Consider the following 20,745-nt stretch of genomic DNA (forward strand, 5'->3'; position numbering starts at 1 on the left):
TTGAACTCCCAAAATGAGGGAGTCTACTCCCCAATTTGACCTGCATCAATCTCGACTCGAAATGCTCTGAGCCGCTCATCCATGACCTATATAATCCCCTCCTTAATGGTACCAAACATCACAGGAGTACCATCTAAAATGCTACGAGTAACCTCGGCTACAATAAGCTCACACAACCTCTCATCAATCAGTTATGTGCCTGAGCTAGAACTTGAATCAGAACCCGAACCGGAACCTCCTCCTTGAGTAATCATGACGATCCTCAAACTGAAACACAACATAAAAACAATCAGCATAAGACTTGAGGGGATTCTCACTATATATAGGAATGTAAGCCTATATGAATTTAGTATGGTAACGATTGGTTTTGCGGGTCTGATAATTAAGGAATATTATCATATCAATATTTTGGGATTGAAATCTTATCTCATCAGGTTTCCCCAACCAGATCCACTCGGTTTATATGCATCACATGTATCAAGACTTAACCTAGTGGAACTTGATTAGGATGTTGAGTGATTAAGAGACAACCTGCAATAGTATTCAAGACCATCAGGTCTTTACACTGTAACTTATGTATTTGTGTTGATTATGACATCGTTAGGGTTTTAACATTTTGGAAACAAACATTTGTAATTAAAATGATATTTTGTATTGAGATTTTGCGCAAATATAAATAAATGATTTTAAAAGTATAAAGAAAATTTGAATTGGCACTGAAAATTAGAGGATGTCACACCCATTCACCTAAGCCCACCCCACCTTACCCTAAATCCATTAACCCATCCTCACCACCTTTCGCCACACACATACCTACATGCATATGCCCACTCACACCCGTACTCAATATAACGTCACACCCACACCTACAAGCACACACACAGACACACATACACCCATGATCATGCCTACATCCACACGCCTATGAAAACACACGTGCACACAAACACTCATGTATATTCACACACACATATAAATATTACTTTTTCTTTCCTTAACTCTTTAAATATGCAATCACCTCGTGACAAAGTGACCCTAGATCTAGCCCTCAAAAAAGATATCTATCAATTGGTTTTATCAAATATAATTATATATTTTCCTTTAGTAAAACTATACATTACATGGAAATTCAAAACAAAACATAGGTTTGAGCTTATAAGAATGTAATACATGAAATATTTAATTAAATGCAAGATTTATCATTCTATTAAATAGCAATAAGTTACAAAAACACCAAGAAAAATGTATTTTATCATATTAAATAATTATTTTCTAATTTATTTGACAAATCATCAAATCAAACAAAATATATTTTATTTTATCGTGTAACAAATTCAAATTCATTCAATTAGAATTCCTTCCACATATCCCATTTCTTCCAAAAATCATTACCCAAAACCCGTTCTTTTTGCACAAAAAATAAAAATAAAAATTGACGGACATATTTGCCTAAAATATGAAGCTACATTGACAACCCCCATTTAAGAACTACGAACGAATAAATATAGAATGCAACTTATATCTCTTACGATAGCTTTCTCCTGGCTGTGGAGAATGAATGCTTCCAGCCAAAAGTCCTATCCTTAGTTCCTATACTTTTTTAGGGAATGAAATACAGGAGTTTGTTATCATTATTGTTTTGTATCAGAATATTTTATCTATCAAGCAAGGGCTTATCATTTATAGAAATAACATTAATTGGATATTGGCTTTCTTAAATGAATTCTCAATTAAATATTACACAGGGTAGGGTATCAATTCGTTTTAAACTCGAATGCAAAGACTTTCGTTTGCCACATTTTCTCCAATGACATAAGCTATTCGGATTTTCATGAGTCATGGTCATCGATCGCATTCAATTTCTCACCGACCAAAACACTGTGTTAGATAAAAGTAAATAACTCACGCAACTTTTAAATAGAATGAAAATATCATATATTTATGATTGAGTTCATTGCTTATTGTAACTCGGGATAATTTTATAAAAACCAATGGATTTTGGGCGTATTTGACAAAACTAACATGTAGCGATAATTTTATAAAAACCAATGGATTTTGGGCGTATTTGACAAAACTAATAGGTAGCGGACAGTGGGTAACTGATAGCGTTTTGCTAAATACTATGTGATATAGCTTTTTAGATTTGGTGTGTTTTATTTAAACCAAACTCTAAAAGCTTGTAGTGCCAAACTAAACTTTTTGATCAAAATAAAATGTTTTGTCAAATGTTAAAAGCTAGAAGCTCGCAAACACTCCGTGTCAAACATGTCGATTTAAACCACAAACCTTTTTTTACCGAAAGAAACCTACAAAATTTTATTTTATTTTTTAAAATTTCATTTTGTATGAATATCAAGTTTGGTTAACAACCGGTAATGTGTTTTTTTTTCTTCCGAAAGCACTCACAATTGATGAACTTTTTCAATTGGACCACCTTTTTCGTTTTAACTCATAATTAGCATGCTTTGCAGGTTAAAAACCGGCAATATATATATATATATATATATATATATATATATATATATATATATATATATATATATATTTCAAAAAGTGTTCACAGTTGATAAACTTGTTCGATTGGACTTTTTTTTGTATCATATAGACCAATTTCATTCAAAATTACTATGCTCTTGTTGCTGTTGATGCTTACAATGTTCTCGATGGAAGAATCTAAAGGTTTGACCTACACTTGCTACCATGAAAAAGATGGATGTTTGATTGTATCAATTTACTTCATCCGCTACGACATATATCAATGATTACGTCAATGATTAAAGATTTATTCATAAACTAAAGGAGCTGGAGTAGGCTGCCGGCAGTCCCTCGCAATGTGTCCCTATTTGCCACAATTGTGGCACCTCGAAGAAGATCGACAACCTCCATCATGCATCTTACCGCACTTCCCACAAGTGCGACCCCTCTAACTACCCGACCTAGAATCAGCGGTCCTAAACCGCTTCGGTGCAGGATACGACTGCGTTGCGGACGGTCTCTGCTCCCTCGTCTGCAACTTAATCTCAATCTCACGTAGCTTGACAGCCTCCTGCAACTCCAACAAAGAACCGTAGCGCTGGGTGGATACAAACTGTTTGATCTCCGTCTTGAGCATGCTCAAGTAACGGGTCATCTGAGCCTGCTCAGAGGAGGAAAAATCAGGACAAAACATGGCCCTCTCCACGAACATCTTGGTGATCTCCGTCACCAACTTCGTACCCTGCCTCAAATCCAGTTACTCCTGGGCTAACCTCTCATGCTCCACTAGCGACACATATCTTGAGCGGAACATCACCGAGAACTTCTCCCATGAAACAGTAGCTATCTGCTCAAAAGAAAACGAACGGGTAGCAAGTCTCCACCAATCCTTCTCTTCGGACCTCAAAATGTTCAGAGCGCACCTGACATACTGGCCCGCTAGGCAAGAGCAGGTGAAAAGGCATCCCTCAACATCAAACATCCATCTCATTTATATAATCGGGTCCTGATATCCATCAAAAGACGGGGGCTTCGTATTATCAAAGTCTCGATACTGAAAAACTTGACCCGTACTGACCCCTACAACTGCAATGGTTACGGAGGCTGCAACAGCAACAGTCTCAACAATGGTTGTGTATCTGTCATCAAAGAACTCCATCATCGCGGTCTTGAGAGACCCAAAAAGCTCTGGTATCTGCCCCTGGACAGTTGATACAACCTTCACATGGATAATCTCTCTGATACGGTCCTCTAACACTGTTGGGCCACCTCGACTGCCAGCTCCAGATCCTGACCTGGATCCAACCTCAAATCGTCTCGTCGTCACCATACTGAAAAAATACCAAGGAGATATCAGATAACACACATATCATCAGTGGAACCAACTCCCAAGAAAGCCCTAGGGGTTGTGACTTCCTTGTTACACGTACGGGTCCTGTGCTTTCTGTAGTATGGGCCCATACTAACTTCCACACCTACTCGTATTTGTCTGAAGGATCATCACAACAACGCTAACAATACATACTAGCATGCGCATACACGAAATCCTCACACCCTAGAGGAAGGCTACACATCTCGAGACTGGCCGGCTGACCCCACATAACCCATCCAACCACTAACTTCCACACGACCCTCCATTGGTGCCAGATAACTATTGAATGAAAACAATCACATGCCGCACACTTTAAACAATCTTAGACTAAAAGATTCAATCCTATAACGGTTGGACTCAGACAAGAGCTGCGCAGTAAGGGCAAATCCCTTATCCCAAGATCATTTAAACCATGTAGCATGTGACTTAGCGTATTCACTCAATACCTAGTTCACACGCAAAAGAGTCATACAACAATCAATCAAGTACTCTACAAAAGATAAGGCATCATATATCAGGAAATTCTACGATGTAGTTCCTGAAGATCCCTATCCTATTACAAGCATGTTGTTCTAACATATCATAACATAATCTCAATTAACTGTGTGGTAATTTAGGGTCTAGTTACTGGCTCCGGCTGATCGTACACATTGCATCCTCTTTGATTATTTTCAAAACCATTTGAAAATTGTTTTTAAAATCTTTTTCCTTAGTTGAAACTGGATTTAAACGAGTGTTCCTCCAATTCACTCAAACCAAGGCTCTGATATCAACTTGTAACATACATAAAATTCATGAAAAATTTAAACTTTTAAAAGAAATCCACAAATCATCATTGTTTACAAAATATTTTCAAAACATGTTTCATATCAGAGTTTTCCCAAAATCATAAAACAAAACACGAGGAGGTGCACGATCACGCCTTCGCCTTCCCGTAATCATCTGATGTACTTGAACCATAACCCAAAACTGTAAGCCCAAAGCTTAGTGAGTTCCCCCAAAGTACCAACACCCAAACAAATAACACATATACAATAACAACATACTATGCGTTCAATCAACCATCGGGTTGGAATGCCAACATACTATGGGTCTAATCAACCATCGGGTTGGAATACCCCAGACCCTCAATCATTGGGATGGAATGCCAACATACTATGGGTCCATCATCCTCGGGATAGAATACCCTCATGTCCATTCAACCATCGGGTTGGTATGCCCCGACCTGTTGGCTTACGTACAAAGCAGTGAAGCCTCAACCACCGACCAAAGATGTGCACATATAACAAATAATCAGATAACAACTTACAACCAGTCAAATAGATCTACATATCACTAAGCATAACATCATCCTATATACCAGGATACCGATCTAAAATAACATTTCAATACAATAGCATGCATAACAGGATGTCAATTCAATGGGCCGACATTGGTGCCTTCGACCCTCAAGTACAGTGAGGAAAAATTCACATCGCAAGCTGAACAAAACTGATGAGGACCGACTTTGAATCTCAGCTCTCTAAACGATAGCTTTTTCCACCAAATGACCGATTCCATTAAAATCCCAAAATACCCTCAAGGTTAAACTTGGTCAAAGTCAACTTGTCAAACCCACTAAGTCAACCGAGTTAACCCTGCCAAGTCAACTCAACAAGGCTGACCCATGCGAGTACGCGAGGCATACTCCGGGGGTACGCTTAGCATACACAAAGCCTCGCAGAAGACCACCATCAGGGCGGTTGACTAAATATGCGGTGTGTAACCTCTCACCCCCAAATCTTCATTAAGTGCTTAATTGCTTAAGCACTCAAGCCCATACTTCAGACCTACTGTCCAAATGCATGGGACCAAAATACTCCAAGAAACTCCAGATCTAGAACATATAACCTCAAAGGGACGTCAAGGATCCATAAAATTGCCAACTGTATGGAATCGCTTCAATCAAACTTCCACAACCATGAAGAAAAGGGACAAGAAATCTAGATCTAGAAGCTTAGAACCAAAAAGCTTGGGTCTTGAAAACTTACAAGGGTCCAAAAAATGCACAAGAGGATGATGATGCTTGCTTGCTGAACCAACACCTGAGGACACCTTCTTCTTCTTCTTCTTCAAGCTATCAAAAGCACTAAAATGAGCCAAGAATCAACAAGAGGGATTAGGGTTAGGGTTTCCGAGGTGTGAGAGTGATTGAGGCTGAGGGTGAACAAACCCTAGCCCTCACTTTCCTTTAAATATGGCTCAAGGCCTGAAAATTAGGGTTTTTGCCATCAGTGGTCGCCACATCGTGGCTAACATATTGCCACGTTGTGGAGATAAAAATGAAATTCGTGATTTCTTAAGCCATGCCTTGTCGTGGTGGTGCCTTCACCACGTCATGAGTACCAAAAATTCACTAACTTTAATAAAAAAATACCTCAAGATTCAGATGTTACATGAAGAGGATGATGCAAAATATGAAAAGGAAATGAAGAGTGACCGGTCTTAGTTATAGGAATATTGAATCTGTTACCAACTAAAACATAATGAGAATTATGATTATGACTAAGGGTTTCAAGCATACCCTCGTTTACATGAATGTGGTTAGTTGCTCTTGTATCCATAATCCAATTATTCTGACCCGGTTCATGAAGAGACATAGATGAGAACATTTTGTCGGAGGGTTGGTGCTTGATTTTTTCCAAACCAATCCCAAGGAGCTGGAAAATTTGAAGGTTGTTGCCTCGACATATTGGATAAGGAGGAGGCTGTTACGTGGGCCTAATGAGCAAAGGGTGGAGGTGGGTCGCGTACAACAATATCCACTGTTTTCCATTCATGAAGATCGGTAGAGGGAGGATTGGGAGCATCGACAGTGGTATCAATGTGACCAAGGGTGTCGTATGTTTCACAATGAGTTGTTAAAAACTCTCGGCAAATGTTGTAATTATGTCGCTCCAAATTGAGGATGAGGGGTACGTGAGCTTTTATGTTAGTAACAACAAAATCTTTATGGATGGATGGGGTGGTGCCTAACATTTTCAAGTAAACAAGAAGAAAAGAGGTTGAAGAAGACTAGGGTTTGATGGCAACAATAAGGCTGCAGTGAGGCAAGAGATGAAGGAGAAAAGGAAACTGATATATTTGAGAAGGGAATTTTTAGGTAATTTGAATGTGATTCTCTGATACCATATTGAGTACTAAGCATCATCCCTTGATAAATGAGATACAAGACACTGACACATAATATATACAAACACAAGTTACCCGAATGGGCCTAGACAAGTGGGTACAACACGAGCTAACGATATAAAGACAATATAAACACATCATACATACTTATAAATCTAGCATTTTTCTTGAATCTCATGCATTTGAAACCCCCATTTTTTAATTTCCTCAAACCACATTCATTTGAAACCCCCCCTTTTTAGCTAATGCAACTCAAAAGTTTTCTTAATTACGATTTAACACTCAAAAGTTTTATAACTTATATTATGTTTAATTAGCATTTAGTGAAAAGTTTACTATAAAAAGGTCAATCTTTTGTGTCTTTTGTGTTATATAAAATCTTACATGTAAGAAGGATGTCATAACATCAATGTTTTTCTTGGAATATCTTTCAACCAAAACAAATGAAAATTTTATATTCTTTCTTTATATTTAGTTTCTCATTTAATCGTTATATATGATTTGTATGTACTACTCAATCTTGAATTTGACTCTCCAAACATCAATGTTTTGCTTGAAATATCTTTCTGATTCTTCTTTTTCAAGAAAAATATTTTGATTGCAGGTTAGTAAAGAATTGCCATCAAGTTTTTATGGTTGAATGATGTTAAATGAAGAAAGAAGATTCAGAAAACGGATATAGTCTTTTTTGTTTGAGCAAAGTTGATGAATATTAGTTTTTTCTTTTGATTTAAATGTATGTTTATGTAACATCTTTATTTATATATTCAACCACCCAATGCTCTTATTTATTTGATTATAGTTTTTCTATTCTGATTATGTTTATTTTTTGTTGGGTATCCTACACAACATATTTAAAAGATAACATAATTTTTAACATTTGATATGTAATTATGATAGATTTATCATGATATGTTCTTCATATGAAAGTAATTTATCGGTATTACTACGATAAGAATTACATATGACATTTACGAATATATATATATATATATATATATATATATATATATATATATATATATATATATTATGTGATTTGCTTAACATGTATATGCACCTATGTATGTTATAAATTTATAATTAAATATCTTTATGTTTAAATAATTGAAGGGATTAAAATGATGTATCAAAATCAATTATTTAGACGAATAATAATAATAATAATAAATACACATTTCCAAGTACCGAACTCACACTACAACTCAAGAGTTTTCTAATTTATGTATATTTATTAGTTGTAACTCAAGAGTTTTGAACTTATAATTATTAATTAGTAATCACTAATAATTTTTTATTTTCCTTTCTTTTATAAGGTTATAAAGTTGTGCACATTAAAAACATTAATGTATTTGAAGAGATTTGTGATTTAAATATGAAGAGTTAATATAAATGTTATAATAGATGTTTTATTGTTTTTATGTTATTAAAAGTTATAGTGTTTATTTTTTATATTTTTTATTATTCGTTGTATATATATCTTTTTTAATACAAATGTTATAATAGATGTTTTTCTATTTTTATGTTTTTAAAAGTTGCAGTTCATATTTTTGTTCATACGTTTTGTTACCCGTTATATTATCATTCACTTGATATATAATTTACACAATTTTAAACGGTTTATAAAATTATCAAATAGTTGTATATATCACAATGACTTAAAAATTAAATTATAATATTTAATAAAACTAATATGGTAACTATATGTTTGCTTTACTACTAACATTTTGTTTCAAAATAGAAATATTAAATAATAATTTGGTAAAAATTATTATTTTAACTATATAATTCTATTCTCGCGCAACGCGCAGGGATTCACCTAGTAAATACATATACAATCCACGTATACTAAACATCTAAGTTCATATCATATCATAAAACTAAGATTTAAGAAAGGAAACCCCATTAGACACTTTTTATTTTTTCTTTTTAAATCCATCCCTTAATATTAGCAAGTCTATTTTTACTGTTACATCGAGTATGCTCTTTAGAGACAATTACCAACGGACTCATCCTTCATACAATTAACATAGTAATTAATTTAAATGATGAGCAACTGATAGTGAAACAATGGATCAATCTCAATGTATTTTTCTTGTTTATTCCAATTTTTTTTCGCTCAATTTAATAAAATATACATGTCTTATATTTTTACTTGCAAGATTAAGCATAGTACAACGTTGAACATAGCGTTATTTGAAAGAAATAATAACTGATACTTTTAATCCCAAGATGCAGCCAATGGTAAGTTTGTACTAGATTAAAGCTATACCAATAGTACTCAGTGACGGAACCGACGGAACCAAGGTCAAAGTAAAATGGTATCCCAACAGGGGAGACGTTAGAAATTTACAACAATACTAACACCATTTTTTTTCACTCAACATATATAATTAGTTACACATATTTTTTTAATGGTTACACCCAAGGCTGTTAACAACCGCTAATGTACATATAAGCAAGGTGGGTCATTTGACCCACCTATTTTTTTCATATATATAACAAGTTACGTATTATTACATTTGTGACATATCTTAGATAAATGTAATGAACTATCCTAATATCTTTGGCAAGAAAAAAACAAATGCAACTCATATTCTATATTTTAATTGGTCAAAAATTTTAAGGTATAATCCAATATAAATAGCCACTACAAGTTAAATTAAAAAAAGGAAAAAGTAAAAAGGAACAATAATCGTTAATCAATATTCAGTCTCAACGTTGTTTCCTTCTTCAAGCCTCAGTTCCCGCTACACAATTGTCGATCACTATCCGGTGCACTACATCACAATTGTCGATTAGCCAATCAGGTGTGTCGGTTGCCATTTGCCACTTTCTTTGTTGGATACCATTGTAATAACTTAAAAAAATTGTTTATATGACCCGATCCAGACCCACAATTAGTATTTTTTGAATTTTTTCCATTTTTTACCGATTTCATTTAAATAGTGAACCATGTGGATATACATTCTAGACTCGCCACTGGTTGTTAAGATCCGAATTTTACCTTGATTGTTTTTCGCTTTGCAAAATCGTAATCGTAAGATCAATCAAGATCATAAGATCCTAGCTAATAAACAAACTTTGTCGTAATAATTATATAGTTCAAAGAGTTACATAATTAAAAAATTCCAAAACAATACCTTACGTTAAAAAGTCATCAATTATTATAATAATATTTAGTTTTAGCAATTCATTTGTATGCGGTTAGCCATTCATTTGTATGTAGTTTTAAATGTTAAATAAATAAAATTTTTACTCTAATTTTTTGAAAGACTATAAACCTAGTGATAAAGAATTAAACATGATCTTTTTACCATTGTTTCCTTTACATTTTTTACACTTCAAACAAAAAAGCCATTTACTACTTACAGCCGAAAAATGTTTTTAACCTAAATAGTCATTTAGGTATATCTCAATCTATCTTCCTAAACACTCACCCGCAACATGTGGCCGTTCACTCCATGGTCAAGCATACATCAAACTACACAAATCAAATGACAAAGAGATCGCAAACGATATAGTATCACCAATCAATTATTCGCATACAGCAAACGAAGGAAATAGGACCTTGGTTGCACCTTAATACAAACTTCTTCATTTTGTTTTTACAATTTTTTACATTTAAATTGAAATTTTCAGAAAAATATTAGAATACTGAATCAATGGAAAATATTAGAATACTAAAAAGAAATTCAGGAGCATCTGGGCTCTACATTGGATCCGCCCCTAACCGGATTGTTAGTATAGTTTAAACTTTGTTGCTAGGAATCAATGGAAACAAAGTAAAAACAAGAAACTTAACTAGAACAATGGCCGGCTATTAATTCTCAAATTACAATGTGAATTTGGCGCATGTAAACAACCATATCGTAGTAATTTATCTGAATCTCACGCTATAAATATCAATATCAAGAACGTACTCAAATCAGCTATCCCAGTGTCTTCATCTTTCTTGCCAAACAAGGAACGAAACTCGATAACAACATGGCCAAGAACGCTTCCTTGTTTGTGAAGATGGCAGCAGTACTCTCACTTTTCCTGATGCTCGTTGTGTTGTCAGAAAGCAGATTCACCCTAATCGGTAAGTCATTTAGTTTCCAGTTTTTTAAGGTGGGTGACACCAAAATACTCAGAACGTTTTCTTCTTTCAATTTGTATATTGACACATGGATGAATGTTTTGATTAATGGAATCGTGAACACACAGATGGTGTTGGTGTCCAGAAGGCAAAATCAGCCCTTGTGTGCAGCCAAGTTGTCGGTGTTGAAGCTGGCGATGATTGCACCATCATTAGCAAAGAGTTTGGGATGAGTTTGGCATCGTTTTTGGCAATTAACCCCAACATCAATTGTGAATCGGTCTTTGTGGGTCAATGGGTTTGTATTAATGGAAGTGCCTAATTCTTCAAGCTCGAAAACTAGTTGCATGAAATATCCTAATGAATAAATTTCTGGATAGACTTGTGTTTGCCCCAATTTGATGTTGCAGATTTATTTTTACTGCTTAATTTGTACTGCTAATTTAATGTGAGGAAAACGAATCGTCAGATCGATGATTCATTACCTAGAAACTTTGTGGTTTTCATGCTTTGTGTATGTTACTTTATACTTTATGGCATCGTTTGTGTTATTTGACTTAAAAAAAATTAATGCTTGGTAGCCAAATTGTTGAAACTTTTTAATTTCCATCTCGGCATCTCATATGGTGAAGATGTTTATTTTGGTTATTGTTGATTAATTTGGTTTAAAACTAGATGGAATTAGCTTTGTTTTTTTTTTTTTTTAGTTTTTTATTATTAATTTTTTTATGGTTATTTGAGAGTGTAAAAAGTGAGAGTAATAATGTGGCTGCAAAAAAAGTAGAACCCACAAAAAAATAATTAGAAATACAAAAAACTAATACGAATAGGTAGCAAAATATATAGATACTCACGAATAGGATAATGACAGTGCTTTAAAATTGTTCTCCATACACAATAATTGGTACTTTAAAATGTTGTATTATACTACTATATAATGCATGAATTTTTGTGTATGACAAAAAACTGTTGTGTACATATCACTTCCCTCTCAAACTTTGTACATGTGACTTTATACTTTATGGCATTCGTTGTGTTATTTGACTTTATTCTCACAGTGCAAATCATTTGCTTTAAAAAAATTAATGTTAGTAACCAAAATGTTGAAACTTTTTCCCATCTCTGCATCTCTGCATCTCATATGATGAAGATGTTTATTTTCGCTATTGTTGATTAATTTGGGTTAAAATATCATATATCCTTTTTAACAAGAGTTAGTATTTGTTGTTGAGTTAATGCTTGAGTTTGAGTTTTGATGACTTATAAAAAAAAGAGGCAACATGGTTATGATCACCTCGTACTTTCGTAGCCATCTTTGCATTCATTTATTACATCTAAAAGATAATATGAAGGTAGGTGGGGTAAGGGAAAAATTGTCAATTTCAAAAATATAACAATTAAGGTGTTAGTTTTAACAGCCCATGGACGACCCTGTCAAAATATAACAACAACCTACTTTCATTTATTCGTAAAAATAGCAACCTATTTTGGTTTCTTTTTACAAATAACTGCACCACACACACATGCTCACACACGTACACATACGAACCCTATTTCTTATATTATGGCATTGTACTGCCATAATACAATGTTTAAATAAGAAAATTTCAAAAATTAATAATAAATCAGTGGCAGACGCAGACTATTTTAGTAGGGGTGTCCCTCGTACTTCAAGCGGGTGCACCTAATAGAAAAAACCAAAAAAAAAAAAAAAAAAATTACACTACGTGCCGGAAATTGAGCAGTGGCCCGGGACCCCAAAGGCCCTACATAGGTCCGCCACTGTAATAAATCAAACTGAAACTAAGATACTATAATAGACAAAGAAATGCAAGTGTATATATATATACAAGGTTCTAAATGGCGTGAGGGGTGACGTGGCGGCAAGGTCAGGCCTCAAGCTTAACGAGCCATGGCGAGCCATGACGTTTTTCAAGGCGTGATGTAAGGCAACGATTTTGTATTAAATTAAAATTATATTACCACATAAATATAAATTTATATTAAATATAACTACTTTTTAGAAGTGTTAGATCAATAACTAGTAACAAAAATTTAACGAAAACCACAATACCTGTATCTCCAATTAGAAAAGACATAACAAAGAGCAAAAAAACCATGTCTCAAACGAAAAAACACGCGCCATGACACGCCATAAGGCGCCATGGCGTGCCATATCACGCCTAGCCACGCGCCACGCCTAACAGCAACGTTATGAGACTTTTCGTAACGGCGGAGTCACGCCTCACACCGTGACACGCCTTTTAGAACACTATATATATATATATATATATATATATATATATATATATATATATATATATATATATATATATATTAAACAATCAAATATTTTAACTGTTAAAAAAAATATTTTCTGGTTTACATGAATGTGAAATATGGGTGTGAGGTGGGATAAGGGCAAAATTGTCATTTTCAAAAATATATTCAATAACGTGCTAGTTTTAACAGACTAGAGATCAACCATGTCAAAAAAATCAAAACTTAGATGAATAACATATATTAGAGCAAAGCATAGGGACGAAAACTGCAATATATAGCAACCTACTTTCAATTATTTGCAAAAATGGCAACTTACATTCGTTTCTTTTTACAAATAACTATATTAAACTTGAGAGTACACGGAGATATAGGCATAGCATATTTAAGGAAAATAATAAAAAAAATATGGAATTGTACTAAAATCTGATAAATATTGTAGAAAAACCAAGTAAATGGTTCTTATTCCTTCTGAATTTGTATAATCTATGCTAAGCCAAATACAGATAAACAGTAAGAATATAAAATTTACAAAAACGATTTTTATTCCTTCAAAATCCTATCAAGATCATTATCATTATGCAATTCTATTGGTTTCACTGACCTACACAATTCTGCACTTATAATGTGTAAATAAGCTTAGGTATGTTGCTATTTTGGGGACCACAATTCGATGATGTTGTGACATATGCAAAGATAAAAGAAATAAACACTACCCATCCAGTCTCTAGTGAGTGTGAAGGCCCTTAAAAAAACCAGTGTTCCAGAAATAGACCATCCGATAACCATAAAAAATTGGACAAAATCATAGTTTGGGTAAAATGGTCCAAAATATAAAGAATTACAAAAATGATTATTCTAATACCTCTCCATTACCCAGTAATCTGTAAGTACCAATCCATCAGAGCAATGTTCACCCTTTTTGGATAACCTGTTAGAAACTGATATCACAACACCTTTTTGGATCACCCCTTATGTGACAAGTGATGGGTTTTATGCATAAGAACAATCCTATGTGCTCATACAAACCCTAAAGCTTGGATCTAGGTTTATCTATTATACATGCTTTGAATCCAAGACTTACAAACCTAGATCTATCATATATAATTCGAAATTATCATAAAGAAAATAGATCTAAGTGGTTTACCTCTTTCAAGTAGTTTGAATCCTTGTATTCTTCTTGATCTTGAGCTTAGAGTCACAATTGTAACTCCTCTAATGGTTCACAAACCCCACAAGCAAGAAGGGAATATAAGAGAGGGTGAGAGATGCTAGAAATCGGACCTAGGGTTCCCTTGGTATCAAGTGTAGCCGATTTCCATAGCCTAGGGGTCTTATTTATACTTGCAGGCTGCTAGGGTTTCAGTCTAAACCCTAATGGACAGCTTAGCCACCAAGCAGTCCAAGGAACCTTCTAGAATAAGGCCTTGGATGAAAAGATGATGGATCCCCATCATAATTTCGTCCTCCCTTTAGTCCATTAGGTTTCCTTAACCCAAAACTCAACTATCATACGTTTGACAGTTTATACCCCTTTATTTAATTAATCTCTTTTTAGTCAGCAAATTAATTCCTAATTAATTTATGACTAATACTAATTAAATAAATATGATTTCTCCTTTAATATATTATTCTTATAATATATTAATAAACCATAATATTCTCTCTTTCTCCTTAAATTACCTTGTCAAGTTGCTTTGGTGAAGGCAACCCAAAAGGACCATGCATAACCGGGTCAAGTACATACCAAATATAGTTACGGGCTTAGACACTATTCCAAAAGTCTCCCACTTGGATAAGTCTAGTTACTATATCTCACATATGACTTCAGAATCCGATTAGCAATTGTAGCTCTTATACTTCGCTGTCAACTCTGATCAACTTGTCCTTCAGATAAGGGATCGTATAATCCTTTGTTCTGGATATCATGCTGACAATGCTTATTGTCCAGCATTTGTTCCTCGATTTCCGATTTTTTTGACATAGAATTTAGTTGAACACATCAACTTCATTCTGACTGGGCCCGACACATAAGTCAAACCAAATCATCAAGTGGCCAAGATATCACTTTTATTCTCATAGAATAAAAGGAACATATCAACTTCAACTCATATGCATCCATTGTTTACTAACTGAATTATGCATAATAATGTGTTTTATAACATCAAGTTACTAATGCGTTTACACATCATCAATGCATAACCAACCAGCAAACAACAACCATATCTCTAAGTTTTAAGACTATATGATAGTATCGCTTTGCGATCACTTAAGGTAAAACACCACGAAGTGATACCAGCAAACTCGGGTTTATTCCAATGCTCAAATCATATTCATAAGCACTCATGAACTTTGCAGCAAACCTTTGCTACGCCCAAAACCTTTTAGACAATCTACAAACAATTCATGACAGTCTTTAATCGTATCTACTTCCAAAATATGACCGACTGTGGACTGTTTGAATAATCCTATCATTCGGGAAGTCAAAAAATGCAAAATTGATACAATAGATAAATAACCAACACAAGATAGTAGCTTTACTCATAAATAACACAATATTATCTATTCATCAAATGTCAAGTACAAACTATCTATTACACGTTTCTTATCTAATCCAAACTTGTATCATCCTTCAGCCCAATGCTCTTAGCGTGCTGCAAGTGTTTGACCCTACTCAATGCCTTCGTAAGGGGATCTGCTGGGTTTTCTTCCGATGATACCCTCTTCACTACGATGAGTACCTCTTCTGCCCGATGTCTGACAAAATGGTATTTTCTGTCGATATGTCGAGACCTACCATGATCTCTCGGTTCCTTGGTCAAGGCAACGACTCCTTAATTATCACAGAAAATTTCCACCGGCTCCTTTATGGATGGCATAAATCCAAGGTCTCCAATGAAGTTCTTCAACCATATAGCCTCCTTTGACGCTTCGCTCGCTGCAATGTACTATGATTCAAACGTTGAATCAACTACAGTCTCCTGCTTGGAACTTTTCCAAGTCACTGCTCCTCCATTTAGGGTAAAGACCCAGCCCGACTGCGATCGGTAATTATCATGATCCGTCTGAAAACTAGCATCACTGTACCCTCGTACCCTTAAATCATTACTCCCACCGAGGACTAGAAACGATTCCTTGGTCCTTCGCAGGTACTTAAGAATATTCTTAACTGCAATCCAATGGGCTCTACCAGGGTTCCCCTGATATCTGCTGACCATGCTCAAAGCGAAGGCCACATCTGGGCGAGTACAAGTCATAGCGTACATGATAGATCCTACTACGGAAGCGTAAGGTACTCGGCTCATATCATCTATCTCTGCCTCTGTACTCGGGCTCTGAGTCTTACTCAGCTTGGTATTGCTTTGGATTGGTAACTCCCCTTTCTTGGAATTTTCCATACTAAAACGCTTTAGTACTTTATCCAAGTATGTATCCTGACTGAGTCCTATCAATCTCTTTTCTCTATTTCTTACTATTCTTATTCCCATAATATAAGCAGCCTCTCCGAGGTCCTTCATAGTGAAACATTTCCCAAGCAAGGACTTGACCTCCTGCAAAGTTGGGACATCGTTTCCTATGAGTAGTATGTCATCGACATATAATACGAGGAAGCTCACTATACTCCCACTGGCTTTGACATACACACAAGATTCATCTTCGCTTCGAAGAAAGCCAAACTCTTTCACTTTCTCGTCAAAAAAAAGATTCCATATGCGAGACGCTTGTTTTAATCCATAAATGGACTTCTTAAGCTTGTATACTCTACTTGGATGCTTCGCATCGACAAAACCCTCTGGCTGATTCATATAAACATCCTCAGCCAACTTTCCATTAAGGAAAATGGTTTTCACGTCCATCTGCCATATTTCATAATCATGAAACGCAGCTATTGCAAGCATTACCCTAATAGACTTTATCTTTGCAACTGGTGAGAAGGTCTCATCATAGTCAACTCCGGGAGTTTGAGTAAAGCCCTTCGTAACCAATCGCGCTTTATAAGTATACACTTTCCCATCCATGTCCGTCTTCTTCTTAAAGATCCACTTGCACCCGACTGTCTTACGACCCGATACATGATCAGTCAAATTCCATACTTGGTTGTCGTACATGGACTGAATCTCGCTGTCCATCGCCTCTTTCCATTTTGTAGACTCCGGGCCTGCCATGGCTTCCTTGTAGCTACTAGGTTCTTCCAAATTTACTAGTGTACTATCACTAATAAATGTATCCCCTTCAGTAGTAATATGAAATCCATACAAATGGGGTGGAACACTAGCCCTAGTGGAACGTCGAAGAGGTGAGGACTCGTCAACAGGTTCAACAGGAGTTTCCTCCTCAGGTTGAGTGCCAGTGTTAGAGGTTCCTTCATCGCTTTGATCTTGAATCTCTTCAAGTTCAATTTGCCTCCCACTGTCTTCTTGGCTTATCAATTCCCTTTCTCGAAAAACTCATCTTCAAGCAACGAAGACAACATTGTCACTCGGTCTATAGAAAAGATAGCCAAAAGACTTCTGTGGATAGCCGATGAAATAACACTTCTCACTACGAGGTTCGAGCTTGTCGTGAGTCTCTCGTCTTACGAAAGCCTCACAACCCCAAACCTTAATATGTGCCAACGAGGGAGCCTTCCCTGTCCACATCTCGTGATGAGTCTTGGTAACCTTCTTGGTGGGAACTAAGTTAAGGATATGGGTGGCAGTCTCTAAGGCATACCCCCAGAAAGCTATTGGTAACGAAGTCCGACTCATCATAGAACGAACCATGTCCAATGTAACACCCGTAGATTCGGGCTAGTCAATTTAGAGACGATAAGCATCAAAAATGACTTTTTGATGGAAGATTATTTATAAGGATTAATCTTAACCAAGTTTTAGTATATGTCACATGGTTTCCGTGCATATAAATAATGCCAAAATCCGAGTTATAACGAAGAAGTTATGACCTGTCGAAGTTTCGTGACAGAACCGACACGACCCAACGCGACCCAACGCGACGTAAATAGTGAATTTAAGGTAGATAGATATCTATCCTTAGTGATCTAAACGAGAGTCGAAGATGTCTTCGATAGTAGTCCAACGATAAAAAGACAGACGAAAACGGAGTTCAGATGAAGGAGTTATGAATTTCGAACGAAATTTTCCTATCTCGGCCTACTTAAGATAATATATAAGTAATATATTTATAATATATTAAAAATAAATTCAAAATTAGCCAATGGATTCTAAACGAGAGTTGTAGAGCATTATCTCACCTATGCGTCGATATAAAGAACGTCGAAAACGGAGTTCGTATGAGAAAGTTATGAATTTCTGAAGTTCGGGGCGCGAAAACCCAAAACTGTTAGATACCACGATGTGGCAAGCAGTGCCACGACGTGGCAAGTATTCTGACACCTCCGGGAGTCCCCCATATGCAACTTGCGATGACGCATGCAGTGACGACCAAGCCCACGACGTGGAAAAAGGTGCCACGACGTGGCAAGGGCAAATTTTGCCCTATAAATAGATTTGAAGGGCCAGCCGAGTTTGGTTGCTCAATCTCTCATCTCTCACCCATATTACATTGTTTTACGTGCAATTTTAACCCCTCGAAGCCCCAGTATCAACCCTGAGACCCGAAGCAAGTCCCAAAGCCAGAAGATCCCGAGAAGAAAAGAGTTTCTAAGCCGAAGTTCTGCCCGCAAGAAGTCTGGTGTGTGAAGAGATCACAGTTTCACCGAAGGATACTACTTCTACAAGCCGTAGTGCTGCCCAATCATCTTCTGATCAAGTGAGTGTGTAGTCACTTTCTTCTAACACATAAATATTAAGTATTTGCTATGAAATACGTGCTATGTGTATAATATATTGTGGTTTATTTGAGATGATTGTCGAATGGATGAATTATATAAGTTTTAATGAGTTAAGCTATATATGTATTTTGTATCAAAAAATATGTTGGGTAGAACATGGGTAGATGAGGTTGTTGGTAGGTGATAAAATATGGGTTGGACCATGAGATAAAAGGATAAATAGATAAACTTGTTTTAGATCTGAATGTATGGACCAGATCAGGAGGTTAGTTTTAGATCCGAGAGTATGGATCAGATCAGGAGGTTAGTTTTAGATCCGAGATTATGGATCAGATCAAAAGGTTAGTTTTAGATCCGAGAGTATGGATCAGATCAAGAGGTTAGTTTTAGATCCGAGAGTAGGGATCAAATCAAGAGGTTAATTTTAGATCCGGGAGTACGGATTATGTATTTTTGAATTACGTGTTCATTCGATAAGGTATCATGTGTATAGTCCCTTTTAGGAACGTGATTTTAATACGAGAATTGATTAAAGTATGAAATATACATATGTATGTGAAGTATTTGTTATTGTCCGAAATACGTGTTAGATGTATTTGATGATATACAACGTACGAATCATATATGGTTCAATATGTGTTAAGATGTATATATATATATATATATATATATATATATATATATATATATATATATATATATATATAATATTATTACTTAAAACTTTGTGTTAAGTATACACTAGTTAGCTTTTTCCTAAACGGAAATAGTATCGGAAATTGATTATAAGTATTGTAGGTTTGCCTAGTGATGGGTTAAGACTTAAGAGTACGTGCGTTGCGAGATTGATGATCGGTGGAGTACATCCTACATATAGAAGTACATTTTATGTACGAAGTCCTTTTCAAAGCTCTGTTTCTTGGGTGCTGCTTGTGCCAGGGTACTATTATGTTCTCGGGTACGAGTCTTTCGCATACCAGAGTACTATAATGTGCCAGAAGTACTATCATGTACAAAGTCTTTTTGACAATTTTGTGTGTCGGTTACGGGAGCGTACATGAGTACTCTAGTAGTATTTCCCCATACTTTTATTTTGAGAGAGATTTGGAGTCAGCGTTTCTTTTAGAAGTGATCGACCGAGCTTCATATGTCAGCGTTTTCTTTCACGAAGTAATTAAGGGAACTTCGTAGACTGCCTAATAAAGTGTGTCGGTAATAGACCACTGCTAGGTATGTCTGGTGTTATATTGCTAGATAGGGTGCGTTTGGGGGTGAAGTACCTCATGTATTCAGGCCACTGCTAGGCAAAGCTCGATGCTGGGATAGGTAGAGTCTCGAGGTATAATACCTCATGATAGTCGAACCACACCTAGACATTGTTATCTAGATAACTACCCCTGACTTAAAATGTCTTGTGGTTCTTTCTTTTACGAACAAAGGTTTGTGGTGAAACTTATTTCATTCCCCTCATTTGATGTCTTTATTTATCCTCGTTTGCTGCCAGAGAATTTCCGAAGCAGCTTTGTCAGTTGTTGTTCATATCGATTCCTTAGGCTAGAACTCGTAAGATCATTG

Source organism: Lactuca serriola, chromosome 4 (genome assembly GCF_051521515.1).
Source record: "Lactuca serriola cultivar US96UC23 chromosome 4, Lser_US96UC23_V15, whole genome shotgun sequence".
NCBI lineage: Eukaryota > Viridiplantae > Streptophyta > Magnoliopsida > Asterales > Asteraceae > Lactuca > Lactuca serriola.